Here is a 19,758-nt window from a genome sequence, read left to right as displayed (position 1 = left end):
AATGCCATGGGTCTGCGGAATTTGCATAGCGTATATAAGGAAGTGCGCTGGCAACATGTAGATATGTTTTCGCTTCGGAGCCAAGTTCAGTACTTCACTCTACAAGCCTTTTGAATGTCATCTCAAATCTCTTCGAGACGAGCGGCTCTTCAGAGTGTTGGTGTGACGGCGGATTCCAGCGAGATCGCATTTCCTGCTGCTGGTCTGTGCAGTGATCTGCCGACAGTGAGTGTGTTTCTCCCTGGGCATTTTGGCACTCTGTTGAGCTTTTCCAATCTCTAAAAGAGCTGCACACGGCACGTCTTTTTAAAGATGATTCGCCCGTGTATTTCTGTTTCCTGGATGTGTGTGCGCATCTGCCTAACGGTCGTGAGCGCTGTTTCGCGTGTTGGGCTTAATCACGCTTGGCAGCGCTCGTGGATGAGTCATGTTTTCATTGCGGGAACATGACCATCGCGATGTTTATAGATCGAGACTCAATGATCTCTCTGTGAGTAGAGTCCCCTCTGCCACACCCCAATTTATCTCTTCCTCGAGAGGGGATACTTTGGCTGGTGGCCAGGGTGGTCTGAGGGTTACGGTGTGGCACAACAACCGACGAGTCATTCCTCGGGCCACACCCCTCACCACATTGCAAACCGTGGAGCTTCTGTATATGCCTGGTTTCCTTCGGGGACCCAGTGTTTTATTCGGGGCTCCGGCAGATGATCTCATGTCACACAGCATCACAAGGCGTGCTTGATTTCTCTGGAAATGAAGTTCGGCTGCGTTGCCTCCCACGGGAGTGCCATCGTTGCCGGGACTGATTCAGAGCTGTCAGCCATGCTTTACCGGACAGCTGAAAGCATCGGCTGGAGTGGCGCTGCCCTCCCCCCGAGCGCTGTAGGCTTCGTCCGGATGTGCATTAGGACGCCTCCGCTCCGCGAGAGTCCACGTGACTTTTCGCGGCCTGCGGGCGTCCTCCGCCTTCGCTGCTTTGATCGCGCAGCGATCATGGTCTGTATGTTCTCTGTCACTATCACTCTGGACATCGGTACCTGCGTGATCCTGGGTCAGGTGATGCCCACTAATGTGGTCCAGACATGGGTTTAGCCAGGTTGATGTGGGGCGGTCTGAGAATGAATTTTCTCAACTTCCCCATGTCCCGAGCTGGGCTCTTTGGCGGTGTGGCTTCGACCACCTGAAGCAGACTCGGGTCCGGCACCGATGGTCATCCATCCGTGCGGCCTCCTCAGTCTGCTTCCCGCCAAGCCCCCCTCCATGCGGCTGCTCCCCTCGGGCCTGCAAAAAACGGACCTGAGCAGGAGGAAGCCGCAGGAGGGCGGCGCTGCCCGTCTCCGCCCCTTAGACTGCCACGCCAGCCTAAGCAGCACCTTGAGGCGGGCAGCCTGGTCGGCGGGGTGGTTGAGGACTGCGCCCAACAGTCTTCGATCAATCCAGAAGCAGACTGAGGCTTCTGCACTGACGGTCATCCGTCGGTGTGGTCTGCTTAGTCTGCTTCCCGCCGACGCCGCCTCCTTGCGGCTCCTCCCCTCGAGCCTTCACTGGCCTGAGCACAAGGAGGTCGCTGGAGGCTGGCACCGCCTGTCTCTGCCCCTTAGCCGGCTAACACCTGGCTGAGCAGCACAAACCTGAGACAGGCAGCCTGGAGTTAGGGCTCAGTTCTTCAGGAGCTGGTAGCAGGACCACTCCTTCCCCTGCTGGAGGGTTGGGGTAGAATCTCTACAAAAGAACTGATGCTCCTTCTCTGAGCCCCAAGAGGCTGTGGATGACAGCACGTGCCGCCACGGGCCACGCTCCTCTCATCCCCCTCTGTCGCCAGACCCCTGCCAGAGCACGCCCCCGTGGGACGCTGGTCCTCCCCCGGCTTCCTCTGGTAGGACGCAGTTAATGACCATGCCCCCGCACAGGGCCGCTATGCCACCCTCGCCTGGGCCAGTCATTCCGCCTCGCTGCACCCCCGACGGTACGTCTGTAGTTCAAATAACCCCGCTGGCGCAGTTTCTGGAGGCCTGGCTAGAGCTTCCGGACTGTCCCGCCGGGTCGCGAGAACCATCAGGCTCGGCTCCGTGATTCAGTTTGCGCTGTCTCTTCCCCGCCTTTAGGGGAATCCGCTCACTATGGCCGGTGGCAATGCCCCTGTCATGAGAGCGGAGGTCACTACCCTACTGGCGAAGGGTGCGATCGAGACTGTCCCTCCAGCCGAAATGAAGTCTGGGTTTTACAGCCCCTACTTTATTGTACCGAAGAAATCCGGTGGGTTACGACCAATCCTGGACCTGCGCGTCTTGAACCGCTCCCTTCAAAAAAGAGGATGCCGTTCAAGATGCTCACGGCCAAACGCATTTTTGAATGCATGCGGCCGCAGGATTGGTTTGCAGAGATCGACCTGAAGGACGCCTACTCCCATGTCTCCATTTTTCCTCGACACAGACCGTTTCTACGGTTTGCTTTCGAGAGACAGGCATACAGTACGCGGTTCTCCCTTTCGGGCTAGCCCTGTCTCCTCACGTCTTCACGAAGGTCGTCGAGGCAGCCCTTGTTCCCCTACGTGAACACGGGGTTCGCATCCTGAATTATATCGACGACTGGCTGATCCTAGCTCACTCTCGAGACCAGGTTTGCGAACACAGGGACCTTGTGCTCCGGCACCTAGCTCGTCTGGGCCTTCGGGTCAACTGGGAGAAGAGCAAACTCTGCCCCGTGCAGAGGATCTCTTTTCTCGGTATGGAGATCGACTCGGTCGCCATGTGCGCGCAGCTTACGAGCGAGCGCGCGCAGTCACTGCTGACTTCTCTTCGCCAATTCGAGGGCAAGAGTGCGGTCCCACTGAAACTATTTCAGAGGCTCCTGGGGCATATGGCATCCGCAGCCCCAGTAACGCCGCTCGGATTGCTTCATATGAGACCGCTTCAGCTTTGGCTTCACGATCGAGTCCCGAGGTGGGCATGGCAACACGGCACGCTCCGAGTCCCAGTGACTCCGACCTGCCGTCAGACCTTCACCCCGTGGTCGAACCTCAATTTTCCCATGGGCTGGAGTGCCCTTAGAACGAGCTTCCAGGCATGTTGTTGTCTCCACAGATGCCTCCACCACGGACTGGGGTGCCATGTGCAATGGACATGCTGCTGCAGGTTCCTGGACAGGTCCTCAGCGCCTTTGGCATGTCAATTGCCTCGAGTTGCTGGCCGTACGCCTTACCCTGCACCGCTTCCGAGCATTGCTCAAGGGTCAACACGTACTAGTCCGATCAGACAATACCGCCACAGAAGCGTACATCAACCATCAAGGTGGTCTACGCTCCCGCCGTATGTCGCAACTCGCCCGCCACCTCCTCATATGGAGTCAGAAGCATCTGAGGTCGCTTCGAGCCATTTATATCCCGGGACACCTGAACCAGGCGGCCGACGAGCTGTCTCGAGTTCGGCCTCTCGCTGGAGAATGGCGACTCCATCCCCAGTCGGTCCAGCTGATTTGGGATAAGTTCGGGGACGCACAGGTGGATCTGTTTGCCTCCCACGACTCGTCCCACTGTGACCTGTTTTATTCCCTGTCCGAGGGCACGCTCGGCACGGATGCACTGGTGCACAGCTGGCCGCGGGGCCTACGCAAGTATGCGTTTCCCCCAGTGAGCCTCCTTGCGCAGACTTTGCGCAAGATCAGGGAGGACGAGGAGCAGGTAATATTGGTTGTATTGGCACAACCGCACCGGGTTCCCAGAACTAGTTCTCCTCGCGACAGCACCTCCATGGCCAATTCCTCTGAGGAAGGACCTGCTTTCTCAGGGACGGGGCACCCTTTGGCACCCTCGTCCCGATCTTTGGAACCTCCACGTGTGGCTCCTGGACGGGAGGAGGTAGGTTTGAGTACCCTACCACCAGCAGTGGTGGCTACCATCACTTCCGCTAGAGCATCGTCCACAAGACATGCCTATGCGTTGAAGTGGAACTTCTTCGTCAACTGGTGTTCTTCTAAACAGCAAGAACCCACGAAATGCCAGATCAGTGTCGTGCTTTCCTTCCTGCAAGAAGGGTTGGAGCGAAGGCTGTCTCCCTCCACCCTGAAAGTGTATGTTGCCGCCATTGCTGCACATCACGATGCAGTTGAAGGTAAGTCTCTAGGGAAGCACGACCTGATCATCAGGTTCCTGAGAGGAGCGAGGAGACTAAATCCTCCCCGCTCTCCTCTCGTTCCCTCTTGGGACCTCTCAGTGGTTTTAACTGCCCTGCAGAGTGCTCCCTTTGAGCCTCTGCAATCAGTGGAGCTTAAGTTCCTGTCAATGAAGACAGTGCTCCTGGTTGCTTTGGCCTCCATCAAGATGGTTGGGGACCTGCAGGCATTTTCGGTTGACGAAGCGTGCCTGGAATTCGGGCCGGCTAACTCTCACGTGTTTCTGAGACCCCGGGCTGGATATGTGCCCAAGGTTCCCACCACTCCCTTCCGGGACAAGGTGGTGAACTTGCAAGCGCTGCCCTTGGAGGAGGCAGACCCAGCCTTGGCATTGCTCTGTCCAGTACGCGCCCTCCGTGCTTACGTAGACAGAACGCAGTGTTTCAGGACCTCAGACCAGCTCTTTGTCTGTCATGGTGGGAAGCTGAAGGGAAAGGCTCTCTCCAAGCAAAGGTTGTCTCACTGGATAGTGGACGCCATTGCTTTGGCATACCAGCAGCAAGGTCGTCCGTGCCCCCTTGGTGTGAAGGCTCACTCCACTCGGAGTGTAGCATCCTCTTGGGCTCTAGCGCATGGCGCCTCACTAACAGACATCTGTAGAGCTGCAGGCTGGGCGACACCTAACACATTCGCGAGATTCTATAATCTCCGAGTGGAGCCAGTTTCTTCTCATGTACTCGCTTCAACTAGCCGGTACTAGATTCTGCTCAGGTGTCTTCGCTTGCTCGCCATTCCTCTCCACGGACGGGATACGTGTGATATTCTCCTCAGGTGAGCCTAATAAGCCCTGAGTCTCCTCCAGCACTGACGACGTCAACGCCAGAGTTATGCCACCGGCAGCTTTCACGCTTGGCTAGGTGCCTCCATGTGCATGGTTCCCCCTCTGGGCGACCCCCACATGTGTATTCCACTGTAAGCCTCTCTGAGCATGTGTCTTTCCCTTGGCAAGCCACCTTGCCACCCCTGGGGTTGAAATATTCCACCTGTGGCTGGACACCCCAGTGATTCTCCATATGCAGTTCCTTCGGGTCATATGTGTATTCTTAAGTCCCCCCCTTCGGGCTGGGCATGATTGCATATTTCCACTGAGAGATGCTTCCCAGTGTACCTTGGTATTCCTGTGTTAAGTAGGACTCCTTCGTCCGTGCTAGTCTCACGACAGGGAGCTCAGACTTACCCAGGGCACTGGAAGACAGTCGAGAGGTGGCGTGATTACACTGTGAACCCCATTCGTCGTCATCCGACGTAACTCGGAGTGACAACGAAAGGGAACGTCTCGGTTACGTATGTAACCCTCGTTCCCTGAGTAGGGAACAGAGACGTTACGTCTCCCTGCCACTTCCGCTGTACCGCTGGAACGCCTGAGTTCAGTCTCGGCTCCTCAGCGAAGACATATCTACATGTTGCCAGCGCACTTCCTTATATGCAAACGCTATGCAAATTCCGCAGACCCATGGCATTTTTATTGCCATTGGCTCGTTTTATATACTCGAAGATGATAGGCTTTCTAAGCGAAACCCCATTCGTTGTCATCTGACGTAACGTCTCCGTTCCCTACTCAGGGAACGAGGGTTACATACGTAACCGAGACGTTTTTATTATAAGAAATATAAATGTTAATTTGCAGTTTAATACGTTGCTTATACAAATACATTTTATTTCAACATATTTCACTCGATTTTTACTCAGTAGCCTATAGCAATACAGTTTGCTAAAAGCGAAACATTCACAGACAGAAACGATTCAAATTTAAACCGTCTTTTGCCAGTTGTGGTAAACAGCGCACATCTCTGCCGTTCATTCATGCACAGAAACGCGACGCACTTGAGAATGAAAAAAAAACTTACTACATTATTCCATAGCCTCGGATCTGTTGCTCCTCGTACTTCTGAGGTACATTTTCCATTATAGTATTATTCCTCCCAGCGCTGCGAGTTTTCTCGAGCTGATGTGGGCGTTCACAGTTTGCAGGATTGCCTCAGTCATTTGCGTTTGAATAGCGCGCGCTCTCCGGGGTGTGGTCACATTACATCTGAATGAGCTCTAATTAGCTCGACTAGAATCGCTCTCTTTTAATACATATTTCACAAGCTGAGAATATTTGTTTTTTATATACATTACTTCATTTAAAAGAAGAGAATTCAAGCTTCATGCCTGTGTGTCTGTATGCCTGTTTGACTGAGTATTCGCTGAGTTATGGTTCATTTTCGGACGCGTTTCAGAATGGACTTCACTGACAGAGAGAAGGCAGAACTTGCATCATGTTTATTTTTCTTTATTTGGCAAAAAGCACAACACTTTGTTTTTATTGTGAGTATACACAAAAATAATACACACTTAACAGGATCGATTGATGTATAACACAAGCATATAAGATAAAAATTAAGATTTTTTTAATATATTTTTTTCACTGATAAGGAAAAAAACTAGCCTATCGCGCCGGCGCGACAGCCGACCTCAGGGGGTTAAGGTCATTATGGGATGAATATATTCTGGAGATCCTCCTTTTTTTTTACATTAAGATCTTGTCTCAGTTACAAATTTGACTGGTAAATCATAAAGAATGTTCCCTTTCAGTCACTCACGTTTGACGTAACATCGACGTGACAACGTAATTGAGATCACTTCAGGGAGCCCTATCAACTTCGAGTGTCTACAGAACAAGCCAATGAACGATGGTGTGCGTGAAATGCATCACGCGTTACGCCCCGCAGAGCGGGTATAAACAGGAAACGGGAATACGCACACATTGTCTTTCACTCCGGAGCCGAGCTTCTGTTTGACTACAGAATTCTACAAGACTGCGTTGAAAACTTCAAAGAGGACTCTCCTTCCAGTGTTGGTGTGACAGTGCGAGCAGCAGCGGCCGCGAGTATTGCAGCTCACAACTGCTGTTTCACAGACTGCAGTTGTGTGTGTGTGTGTGTGTGTGTGTCGGTTTCGGTGGGCGTTTCCTCCTGAGTGTGTGTAATACACACTGCGGCTACCCCTTGGTGCCTCAGCACTGAGAGAGATTTTCTGTTTTGTTTTTTTTTTCACTAAAAGAGCAACACAATCGTGACCCTACATCCTTTTCAGGATGTCATTCCGCTTGTGCGTTTATGGGTGCGGTCGTTCCGTGGCGCCAGCAGACGGCTACAATAGTTGCCTCTCGTGTTTGGGCATTCAGCATGCTGAGGCAGCTTTTGTGAATAGTTCATGTTCCCATTGCCATCCCATTGTGATCTGAGGATCACCGTGAGCTATCCCCTGCCGAGACAATCTCTGTGGGTCCCTCACACCTCACAAGTGCTGCCGCCGTTGGAGCCCTCAAAGGAACGTGCTGGTCCTCCTCATGGACGACCAGCTGTGTCCTTTGGGGCTCCGCCTGACGATCAGATGTCGATCGCAGCACCGGAGGGGGAGCATCAGTCCTCTGGAGATCAGGATTCGGCTGCATTACCCCCTTTGGGGAGTGTTGCGTTGCCTGAGTCCGATCCACAATGGCCGGCTCTGCTTTCCCGGGCCGCCAAGAAGGTGGAACCCTCCACCACATCCCGAACCTTCCCGGTTGGACAATTGGTTTCTCGGGGCAGGCCGTGCTGGTTCTCAGTGTGCCGCCCCGGTACCTTTCTTTCCGGAGGTGCATGAGGAGCTTACTAGGACATAGACGGCACCTTATAGTGCCAGAAGCCGTCCTAGTGGCTCCTCCCCCTCACCACCCCCGACGGCGAGGCAGCTAAGGCCTCTCCGGTCTCTCGGTGAAGGCTGACAAAGCCTGTGGACAGGCTGCTTCCGCCTTCCATGCCATGGCACTCTTGCAGGTCCACCAGGCCTAGGTGCTCATGGACATGAACGAGGGTGGTTCTGACCCAGAGCTCCTCCGGGAGCTCCGTGTGGCAACCGACCTCGCTTTCCGGGCGACGAAGGAAACTGCATGTTCCGTTGGTCAGGCGATGTCCACCTTGGTGGTCCAGGAGCACCAACTTTGGCTCAACCTGGCTGTTATGAGGGACACCGATAAATATCGGTTCCTGGCTACCCCTCTGTCCCAGGTAGGTTTCTTCGGCGACGCGGTCGAGAGCTTTGCTCAGCAGTTCTTGGCCGCACAGAAGCAGACGGAGGCCATCCGACACATCCTGCCCCAGCGGGCCGCTGCTGCTTTCACCCGTCCGCTGGCCGCAGACCCTCTGTCCGCTCGTCGCCGAGGTCGGCCTCCCGCAGCGTCCTCCGCTCCTGATAAGCCTCAGCAGCAGCCACCATCCAGGCCTCAGCGTGGAGCAAGCCTCAGGAAGCCGACCCCGCCAGTCCAGGCCGCTGCCAAACCAGGAGGCAAGCGAAGGTGCAAACGACCCTGAGACGAGCGAACCAGAGGTGGATCAAGTTGCTCTTCAGGAGATGGTGAACGCACCACTTCCGTCCCTCTACGATGCGCCTCTATGCGTTGATGTGGAACCTGATCATTGTCTGGTGTTCTTCTCAAGAGGAGAACCCCCGATCTTGCTCGATCAGGGCCGTGCATTCCTTCCTGCAAGAAGGGCTGGAGTGAAGGCTGTCTCCCTCCACCTTAAAGTGTATGTTGCCGCGATTGCCGCACATCACAATGCAGTTGAAGGTAAGTCATTGGGAAAGCACAACCTAATCGTCATGTTCCTGAGGGGGGCGAGGAGGCTAAATCTGCCTCGCCCACTCTCTACACTCTCTTGAGATTTGTCTGTGGAGCTTTCGGCACTTCAGAGACCACCCTTTGAGCCCTTGCAATCAGCTGAGTTAAAAATCCTGTCCTGTAAGGCTGCTCTCCTGGTTGCATTGGCCTCCATCAAGAGGGTAGGGGACCTGCATGCATCGTGCCTAGAATTCGGCCCGGATAACTCTCATGTGATCCTGAGACCCCGGCCTGGATACGTGCCCAAGGTTCCTACCACTCCCTTCCAGGACCAGGTGGTGAACCTGCAAGTGTGCCTTCGGAGGAGGCAGACCCAGCCCTGGCTTTTCTCTGTCCCATTCGCGCTATGCGTCTGTACGTGGACAGAACGCAAAGCCTCAGGACCTCAGATCAGCTCTTTGTCTGTTACGGAGGCCAGCAGAAGGGAAAGGCTATCTCCAAGCAGAGGATGGCCCACTGGATAGTGGATGCCATCGCCTTGGCTTATGAAGCCCAAGGCGTGCCCTGCCCGTCCAGGTTGAAAGCCCACTCCACTAGGGGTGTCGCTTCTTCTTGGGCGCTGGCACACGGCGCCTCGCTAACAGACATCTGTAGAGTTACGGACTGGGCGACACCTAACACGTTCGCTAGGTTTTATAGCCTACATGTTGAGCCGATTCTTCCTGTGTGCTCGCTTCAACCAGCCAGTAACACAGAAGTTCCCGCTCTAGTGTCGGCTTGCTGCGCCACTCCCTTCCACTGGAACGGATACGTGCGCTTTTTGCTCCAGTCGAGTTCCCCACTTAGGCGAAACCTGTAAGTTCCGACGCCATGCCTAGTGCTTGTATGCTTGTGTAACTTGTGCTAGGCTGGGTTCCATATGTGGTGATCCCTGCAGCGATCCCATATGCGTATTCTTCCACGACCATCTCCCTCGGGTGAGCCCGTGTCTTTCCCTTGGCAGAGTCTGCTCTGCCATCACTGTCCGGTGCTGCCTCCCCCTTCTTAGGTGGAGCCACCCCAGTGACATTCCATATGTTGCACTGCCCCTATCCGGCCAGTCCATATGTGTATTCTCCACATGGTACCTTCGGGCAGGATGTGGCTTCCGCAGTGTCCCTCTCCCCTGGAAAGGCATACTTTCCCAGTGTTATCCAAGAGTTCCTCTGTGTGGGGTATAACGAAACAGCAGCTGAACTCCATCTACGCAGGTCTTCCGCCCCAGCCAGTTAGGGGTCTGAGAGTCTGCGTAGGGTGCTGGATGTAGCAGCAACCGTGGCGTTTTCCATGGGATCCCAATTACGTCGTCACGTCGACGTTACGTCGAACGTGAGTAACTGAAAGGGAACGTCTCAGTTACTAATGTAATCCTCGTCCCTGAAGAAGGGAACGGGAGACGTAATGTCCCGTCGCCACCGTTGATGACCATCGCTGCAATGGCCGTCACAATCTCGGCTCCTCAGCGAAAAACAAAATGTGCGTGCACCCACTTCCTGTTTATACCTGCGCTGCAGGGCGGGACGTGTGGCACGTTTCACGTTCACCCAACGCTCATTGGCTTGTTCTGTAGACACTCGAAGATGATAGGGCTCCCTGAAGTGATCCCAATTACGTCGTCACGTTGATGTTACGTCTCCTGTTCCCTCCTTCAGGGAACGAGGATTACATTAGTAACCGAGACCTTTTTTTAGATAGATAAATAGATAAATAGGTACTAACTAATCTTTCTTTCTTTCTAACTAATCTTTCTTTATTTTTTTCGTTCTTTCATTCTTTCTAACAAATTTTTCTTTCTAACTAATCTTTCTTTCTTTCTTTCTAAATAATATTTCTTTATTTCTAATCTATTGTCCTTTCTAACTAGTCTATTTTTCTTTCTTTCTAACTAATCTTTCTTTCTTTCTTTCTTTATAACTAATCTTTCCTAATCTTTCTTTCTAACTAACCTTTCTTTCTAATTAATCTTCCCTTCTTTAATTCTAACTAATCGTTTTCTTTCTAACTAATCTTTCTTTCTAATTAATCTTTCTTTCTAACTAATGTTTCTTTCTTTCTAACTTCTTTCTAACTGGTGAATGCGCATGCGTCGCGTCTGAACACGTTGTTGTCTTTGGAGCTCTACCGATTTGATTTATAATTCTTGATTTTTCTCTTTAAACTCACTTACAACGAACATTTTCTACTTTTCCTCATTGAGAAGCACTACTGCTCAAACCTCATAGTTACAACGCGGACTGTTGAGCAGACGCGTCTCAAGCCTATTAGTGATCCAACGCTGGATACTCTTATAGGTTACTCCCGTGGATCACGGCTGAACGCGTCTTCTCCACACTCACTTACAAATAAACATTTTTTATTTATTTTTCGCCTATCGTGCGTCTACTCTACACCCTTACCACTAAAAAGACGGATTATATCCAAGACTTCAGTCATAAATTAGTATTAATATTGATAGCATCAATGGTAGCTTCGTTGCTAACTTACTGTCCATCTGTTAAAATGGCGAATATATCAGATGTAAGTAGTCTACCTTTTGGTGCAGGTGAGGACACATTTGAGCTGCACGCACTGCAGTCTGAGCTGGAAGCTGTTGAGAAACAGATCCACGACCTTTTATTGAGACAAGCCGAGCTGATAGACCGGCGGTTAGCTCTTGAAACATCACGCGCCGATGCACACAAATCAGTGATTAACGTTACTAACCCGCTGACTCCGACCTCGTCTACTCCGTGCGTTTCTCAACATCGGTCCTGAGTGCCGAGGTCGCGATCAGCCATGGTCTCGTTCACTCCGGCTCCAACACGCCACCACAAAGCCTGGGTGGTTCCGCAGCGGAAGACGCGACTCAGGTCTAGACCAAGACTCTCTCCGACCCTCCCGGTTTTCGAGTTATCCACACAAAACCGCTTCTCCCCTCTTTGCGAAACAGAATGCGATGCTGTGATCATCGGCAATTCCATCGTTCGGCACGTACGCGCTACGTTAGGTAAAAGTAAGGTGCACAGTCACTGCTTTCCTGGTGCTCGTGTTTCTGAAATCGCTACTCACGTTCCCGAGATTCTGAACGGTGACGAACGCGTCAGAACTGTGGTCCTGCACGCGGGAGTGAACGACATCAGGCTGCGCCAGACGGAGGTTCTGAAGAAAGACTTCAGGAATCTGATCGATACGGTACGCAGCACATCGCCTGAAACAACGATCATAGTGTCAGGACCGCTTCCCACGTACCGACTAGGGCATGAAAAGTTTAGCAGATTATTTGCGCTAAATGAATGGTTAATGTCATGGTGCAATGAGCAGAAACTGCTCTTTGTAAATAATTGGAATCTGTTTTGGGAGCGTCCTAGGCTTTTCCGTGCGGCTTACACCCAAGCAGATTCGGAGCAGATCTTCTGTCGGATAACATCTCCAAAATGTTACATACCTTTTGACTAGTAACCAAAAGTCCAAATCATAGTCTCTGCTGCACCAATTTAACTGATATAAATACTAGTGTAGAACATTGCATAGAAACCGTGTCTATTCCTCGTTTAGTGAGATCAAATAATAAATCTACTGCAGGATCTAGGAAAAATCGTTTAATAAGTTATATAACTTATAAATCTTTATAAGTTTATTTCGTTTGAAGTACTTGTACTAAATGTTACGCTCTTAGATGTTAGAAAAACATCCCTATTATCCGTATATAGACCACCTGGGCCTTACGCTGATTTCCTAAAAGAGTTTGCAGATTTTCTCTCAGACCTATTAGTCAATGTCGATAAAGCATTATTTGTTGGAGATTTTAACTTACACGTAGATAATCCAAATGATGCGTTAGGGGCTGCGTTTACAGATTTATTAAATTCATTTGGGGTCAAGCAAAACGTCACCGGACCAACTCATCGTCTTAATCAAACACTCGATTTAATTATATCACATGGAACCGATATAGATATTATACCGCAAAGTGATGAAGTCACTGACCATAACATGGTAACTTGCATATTACGTACTGCTGTAATATGTCATGCGGCGCCGCGTTATCAACCAGGCAGAACAATCCTTCCATCCACCATAGATAATTTCTCAAATTGCTTATCTGATCTGTCTCAGCTGCTGCCTGAACCCAAACAAACAGATGAACTAGAAGAACTAACTAGCACTATGAGCACCATTCTCTCTAGAACATTGGATGTTGTTGCACCTATTAAATTAAAAAAGGTCAGAGAAAAAATTAAAGCACCGTGGTACAACAATACTACGCATGTTCTAAAGAGAGAAACCCGTATTTTAGAGCATAAATGGAAACAAACTAATTTAGAGGTCTTTAGAATCGCGTGGAAAGACAGTATGTCACGTTATAAAAAGGCCCTAAAAGCGGCCAGGGCTGAGCACCTCCGCAAACTAATAGAAAATAACCAAAATAATCCAAGGTTTTTATTTAACACCGTGGCTAGACTAACAAATAAACAGACGTCACCCGAACAAAATATCCCGTTACAGTTCAGTAGTAATGATTTTATGAAGTTCTTCACTGAGAAAATAGAAAGCATCAGAACCACAATTGTAAACGTTCAATCTTCAATTGCGCCTTATAATTCAGCCTCAATTATCACCCCGCAAGAACAATTACAGTGCTTTACAACTATAGAACAAAAAGAGTTAAATAAACTTATCACTTCATCTAAAACAACAACATGTTTATTAGATCCTATACCAACTAGGCTACTGAAAGAAGTGTTACCTGTAGTGGAAGAGCCTCTCCTAAATATTATTAACTCGTCTTTATCTTTAGGTCATGTTCCAAGAACATTTAAACTGGCAGTTATAAAACCTCTCATTAAGAAACCACAATTAGATCATAATAACCTAGCAAATTATAGACCCATTTCAAATCTTCCATTTATGTCTAAAATATTAGAAAAAGTGGTGTCCGCTCAATTGTGTTCTTTCTTGCAAGAAAATTATATCTATGAAAAGTTTCAGTCTGGTTTCAGGCCGCACCATAGCACTGAAACTGCGCTCGTTAAAATCACAAATGATTTACTTTACTTTATACTTTATTGTCCCATTCCTGGGAAATTTGTCTTGGACAGCATGACACGGCCAGTACACAACTTCAATCACACTTTTACTTTCAGCTTCTGACCAAGGCTGTATCTCAATACTAGTTTTACTTGATCTTAGTGCTGCGTTCGATACTATAGATCAGGGGTGTCCAAACTCAGTCCTGGAGGGCCACTGTCCTGCAGAGTTTAGCTCCAACCCCAATTAAACACACCTGAACCATCTGGTTCAGGTGTGTTTAATTGGGGTTGGAGCTAAACTCTGCAGGACAGTGGCCCTCCAGGACTGAGTTTGGACACCCCTGCTATAGATCACACAATACTCTTAGATCGACTAAAAAATTATACTGGTGTTCAAGGACAAGCATTAAGCTGGTTCAGATCATACTTATCTGACCGCTACCATTTTGTCTATTTAAATGGAGAAAAATCGATCATAACTCCAGTAAACTATGGAGTGCCGCAGAGATCTGTGTTAGGCCCTCTGTTATTCGCAGTATATATGATGCCACTTGGAAATATTATAAGGAAACATGGAATTAGTTTCCATTGTTATGCTGATGACACTCAAATATATATTTCATCACGTCCAGATGAAAACGCTGAATTATCCAAATTGACAGAGTGTGTTAAAGATATAAAAGATTGGATGACGCGTAATTTTCTTTTATTAAATCCAGACAAAACAGAGGTACTAATCATCGGTTCAAAAAAACACCCACAAAACCTCTCGCAATACAACTTTAACATTGTAGGATGTCCTGTTACTTTATCCTCTACAGTAAAAGACCTGGGTGTTATACTCGATTGCAACCTGTCTTTCGAAAATCATATTTCATATGTTACAAAAACCGCCTTTTTCCACCTTAGAAACATTGCTAAGCTACGTAATATGCTATCAGTTTCTGATGCAGAAAAGTTAGTTCATGCATTCATGACCTCGAGACTAGATTACTGTAATGCTTTATTAGCCGGTTGTCCTGCATCCTCAATAAACAAGCTACAGTTAGTCCAAAATGCCACCGCTAGAGTGCTTACTAGATTAAGAAAATATGATCATATAACACCGATTTTATCATCTCTGCATTGGTTACCTATAAAGTTCCGTATTAATTACAAGGTATTGCTACTGACTTATAAAGCCCTAAACGGCTTAGCTCCAGTCTATTTATCGGATCTTCTATCGCCCTATAATCCATCGCGCTCTTTAAGATCACTTTATTCAAGGCTTTTGGTCATACCTAGGATATCCAGAACCACCAAAGGAGGGAGAGCATTTTCACATTTAGCTCCAAAACTCTGGAATAGCCTTCCTGATAGTGTTCATTGCTCAGACTCGCTCTCCCAGTTTAAAACTAGATTAAAGTCGCATCTCTTCAGCCAGGCATTCATATAATATTTTTAATCTTACAGTTCAAATTACAATCCGGCCTCTAGTTAATAAACGCCAGAGGAGAACTGGACCCCGACTGAGCCTGGGTTCTCCAAAGGTTTTTTTTTTCTCCATTGGGTCACCTGATGGAGTTTTAGGACACCATTAGGTCACTTGATGGAGTTTTTCGGTTCCTTGCCACTGTTGCCTTTGGCTTGCTCAGTTGGGGATATTCTGGGGATATTTAATTTGATTTTATCAATCAATAAATTCCACTAGAAACAAACCTTGTTGTATTATTTTAATTTAATACTGTGAAGCTGCTTTGATACAATCTGTATTGTGAAAAGCGCTATACAAATATACTTGACTTGACTTGACTTAATCTTTTTCTTTCTTTATTTCTCTTTCTTTCTTTCTTTCTTTCTAACAACTTAAAGTTTGTCCCATCAAACGTACTCGGTTACTAAACGTAACCTCGGTTCTCTCTAGAAGAGGGAACGAGTATTGCGTAAGTTGCTTACGCATCGGGAAAGTCTTCTTTCTTCGAGATCTGAAGCCAAAAATTATCCTTAATTTTGCATTTATTGTCAACGCAGTGCGGCAGCCGGCAGACCATAGCAGGCTGTATAAGCGTGCTCATTGGCTGCCCGGCGGCAACTGCTTAAGTCTATCAGTGAGCCTTGCGTGACTTCACATCCAATGAGGGCGCTTTGCGCCCTCCACACCCCTCTAACCGTCAGGATGGGTGTGGCCAGTGTGTATATAAGCAAGGCTCACAGGCTGAAAAATCTGGTTTTCGTAGTCTGAAGCGCAAAAGCTCGTGGCGCGTCACGGCGGGTTATGCAATACTCATTCCCTCTTCTAGAGAGAACCGAGGTTACGTTTAGTAACCGAGTACGTTCTCTTATGAGAGGTTCTCTCGTATTGCGTAAGTTGCTTACGCATCAGGAACCCCTTGTCAACGCCATGCGCGCCGAGCATACAGCATATGAATCCCAGGGAGACCGGGGAAAAACATAACGCTGAAAACAGGTGGCCGGTAGAGGAAACGGGCCAACACATGTACAAAGCACTTCACTTCATGAATAGATAGAGCGGCACAGCCGGTCCATTCATATCCATGTAAATAGTGCGGCCGGCGGAGCGGGCCCACACAATACATAAGCACGAGTAAGGGAAATTAATAGAGCAGAACACAGTCTTTTTATGGGGAGAATAATCCCTAGCGCGGCAGAGTGTAAGAGGGGCGGCCAGCAGCGCGGGCCAGCACCGGTACACAGCGCGCAAAGGGAAATAAGGGACAGAACGGCACAGCCGGTCTGAACACCAAATACTCCTTCCCTTGGTGCCATACCAGAAATATAACCAGTATGTGAGCGTAGTCTGCGCATAAGCGACTGGGCAGAGCATACAGCCCACTTATACTGATAACAGTTTAGCCTGCAAGGCAGGAACTTCCAGGTTATAAAACCTCACGAATGTCGATGGGGAGGCCCAGCCCGCCACCATACAAATATCGTGAATAGAAATTCCGCTGGACCAGGCCCACGAAGAGGCCATGCCTCTGGTGGGGTGGGCTCTGATACCCAAAGGACACTGCAGGTGTTTGGAGGCGTAAGCTGCTGCAATCGCGTCCACTATCCACCTGGACAGGCTCTGTTTCGAGGCGGCGAGACCCTTGGTGCGCCCGCCAAAAGAAACAAAGAGCTGCTCGGAACGCCTGAAGCGGCGGAGCGCGTGATGTAAACTCTCAGCGCCCTAACAGGGCATAGGAGGTTATCACTGTCCCCGTTATCGGATGCTGGCAGAGCCGAAAGGGAGATGATTTGTGCCCTAAAGGGGGTTCCAATCGCTTTGGGGATGTAACCGTGTCTCGGTCTGAGGATGACTTTCGAGTCATTCGGTCCGAACTCAAGACATGCAGGGCTAACAGATAGCGCGTGCAGACCCCCACATGTTTTACTGAAGACAGAGCTATCAGAAAAACGGTTTTGAGCGAAAGATACTTAGAATCCACGGATTCAAGCGGTTCAAAGGGAAAAGCCTTCAGGGCCTCCAGGACCAAGGACAGATCCCAAATAGGAACCGAGGGGGGCCGCGGGGGATTCATCCATCTGGCTCCTCTGAGGAAACGGATAATAAGCTCGTTCCTTCCTATTGCGCGGCCAAGCGTCGTCTGAGCGAACGCTGCAATAGCCGCCACATATACTTTGAGCATGGAAGGGGACCTGCCCTTATCCAACAGCTCCTGTAGGAAGGAGAGCACCCACGGGACCCCACATGTTTGTGGATCTAAGCTCTTAGTAGCGCACCATTTAGAGAACACAGTCTAGAGGGAGCTCTAGACTGCGTAATCGTGTTCACGACCCCCTCTGGCAGGTCAACGGGTATCCGTTTATCACCCATGCATGCAGAGACCATCGCTCCGGATGGGGATGTCAGATCGATCCTCCGGCTTGAGAGAGGAGATCCTTTCTCAGCGGGATCGGCCATGGGGGTGAGTGCGACAGCCTCACTAGCTCTGGGTACCAGATTTGGTTCTCCCAGCGCGGAGCTATAAGAAGCACTGGGTGGTGCGTTTCCCTGATCCTCGCTATGACCTGTGGCAACAGGGAGATCTGAGGGAAAGCGTAAAGCGGGAGGCTGGGCCAGGCTTGGGACAGCGCGTCCCCGCTTTTCGAAAAGAATATCGGGCAGTGAGCGAATATCGGGCGTGACCTCTTTTGACACAAAGAGGTCGACTTCCAGTCTGCCGAATAGGCGCCAGAGGAACTGGACTGTCTGAGGGTGCAGGGACCATTCTCCCGGGGGAATGATGTCTCTGGACAGTCTGTCTGGGCCGACATTCAGGTGGCCCGGCACGTGCGCGGCTCTCAGCAAGAGCGGTGAGCCCGCACGAGAAGGCGTTCTGTCAGTTTGCACAGGCTCCTGGACCTGACATCGCCTTGTCGGTTCACATAGAACACCACGGACATGTTGTCCGAGCGGACTAGCACGTGGTGATCCCGTATAAATGGGAGAAAGCGCTTGAGCGCGTTCTCGACCGCTATCATCTCCAAACAATTTATGTGGAGGCTTTTCTCCTGGTCTGACCACAGGCCAAAGACCGGTTTGGCCTCGAAAAGAGCGCCCCAACCTGAGGTGGAAGCGTCTGTCGAGATAACTTTGCGGTGTGAGATGGCTCCCATTGTCACTCCCCACTGGTACCAGTCGGCCGCTAACCAGGGCTTCAGTGCTGAAATGCAGCTCTGAGTCACTCTGATTCGAATGCCGCCGGAAGCCCAGGCTCTGTGAGGCACTAGGGCATTCAGCCAGCATTGTAGCGGGCGCATACGCAATAGACCCAGCTGAAGCACTGCTGCAGCTGAAGCCATACAACCCAGCATCCTCTGAAATGTCTTGAGAGGTGCGGTGCTGCCCGGCTGGAAGGACGCGGCCAGGCGTCGAATGCGGCGCGCGCGCCATGGTGACAGGCGGGCCATCATTGCCACAGTGTCCAGATCCAAACCCAGAAAAAAGGTTGATTGACTGGGCACTAATGAGCTCTTGGTCCAGTTGACCGTGAGCCCCAGGCTGTCCAGGTGGCTGAGAAGCACTGTTCTGTGGGCGATGAGCTCGGCCTCTGACTGTGCTAGAATCAGCCAATCGTCCAAATAATTCAAAATTCGCATTCCCTGCCCTCTCAGGGGAGCGAGAGCCGTGTCCATGCACTTCGTGAATGTACGGGGTGCTAAAGACAGGCCGAATGGTAGGACGGTGTATTGATATACCTGACCATCGAAGGCGAATCTCAAGAATGGCCTGTGACGGGGTATTATCTGGATCTGAAAGTATGCGTCTTTCAGATCGAGGTAGATAAACCAGTCTCTCGGGTGAATTTGCGCGAGGATCTGTCTGGTCGTAAGCATTTTGAACGGTCTTCTTATAAGAGCTTTGTTCAAATATCTCAGATCCAAAATCGGTCTGAGAGCTCCGTCCTTCTTGGGAACGAGAAAAATAACGGCTGTAAAAGCCTGACTCACTCATAGAAGGGGAAAATAGTTCTATAGCCCCTTTGCACAGAAGCGTCGCTATTTCTGCTCGAAGTAGGTGTGCTACTTCCCTGTTCACTCTCGTCACGGTACGTGCCAGAAAGCGCGGAGGGCGGCGGGCGAACTGCAAATCAATCAAAACTAACTTTATATGGAAAATAACTTAACTCTGCTATAAAGCCAAAACAATCTCTGTTACCTTAAATTATACGCTTATCTCTGTGAAGCTGCTTTGAAACAATCTACGTTGTTAAAAGCGCTATATAAATGAAGATGACTTGACTTGACTTGACGAGAGAAACTCTCGTGAGATAACTTTTTTTATAGTTAGTACATAGAATGGTAGTTTAATTGAGTCTATGGCTTCAGGGAGTTTAGATTTGAGTTTTTGTGTTGTGCACTACTGGGCCACCGTAGCCTTGGCTCAACTTGAACATTGTGCAATGAAAGTCAATGGGATTTTCCCCGAGTTTTAGTCATCAGTTTTAGGAAAACCGCAAGTTTGATCAG

At 49.8% G+C, this 19,758-nt stretch overlaps 1 protein-coding gene and 1 long non-coding RNA gene across 2 annotated transcripts in view; both read left to right on the top strand.

The window, feature by feature from the left end:
• The window catches only part of LOC311071495, a 165,838-nt gene that overhangs the window by 88,017 nt on the left and 58,063 nt on the right, over positions 1-19,758 (top strand). The window lies entirely within an intron of this gene.
• LOC311071482 (uncharacterized protein) overlaps positions 1-19,758 on the top strand; it is a 96,604-nt gene that overhangs the window by 60,719 nt on the left and 16,127 nt on the right. The gene's annotated exons all lie outside the window — the stretch shown is intronic.

Source organism: Abramis brama (assembly GCF_963993115.1).
Source record: "Abramis brama genome assembly, chromosome: 20".
In the NCBI taxonomy this organism is placed as follows: Eukaryota; Metazoa; Chordata; class Actinopteri; order Cypriniformes; family Leuciscidae; genus Abramis; species Abramis brama.
Note: the sequence above shows the minus strand (reverse complement) of the source record. Positions and strands in the feature narration are given on the sequence as shown.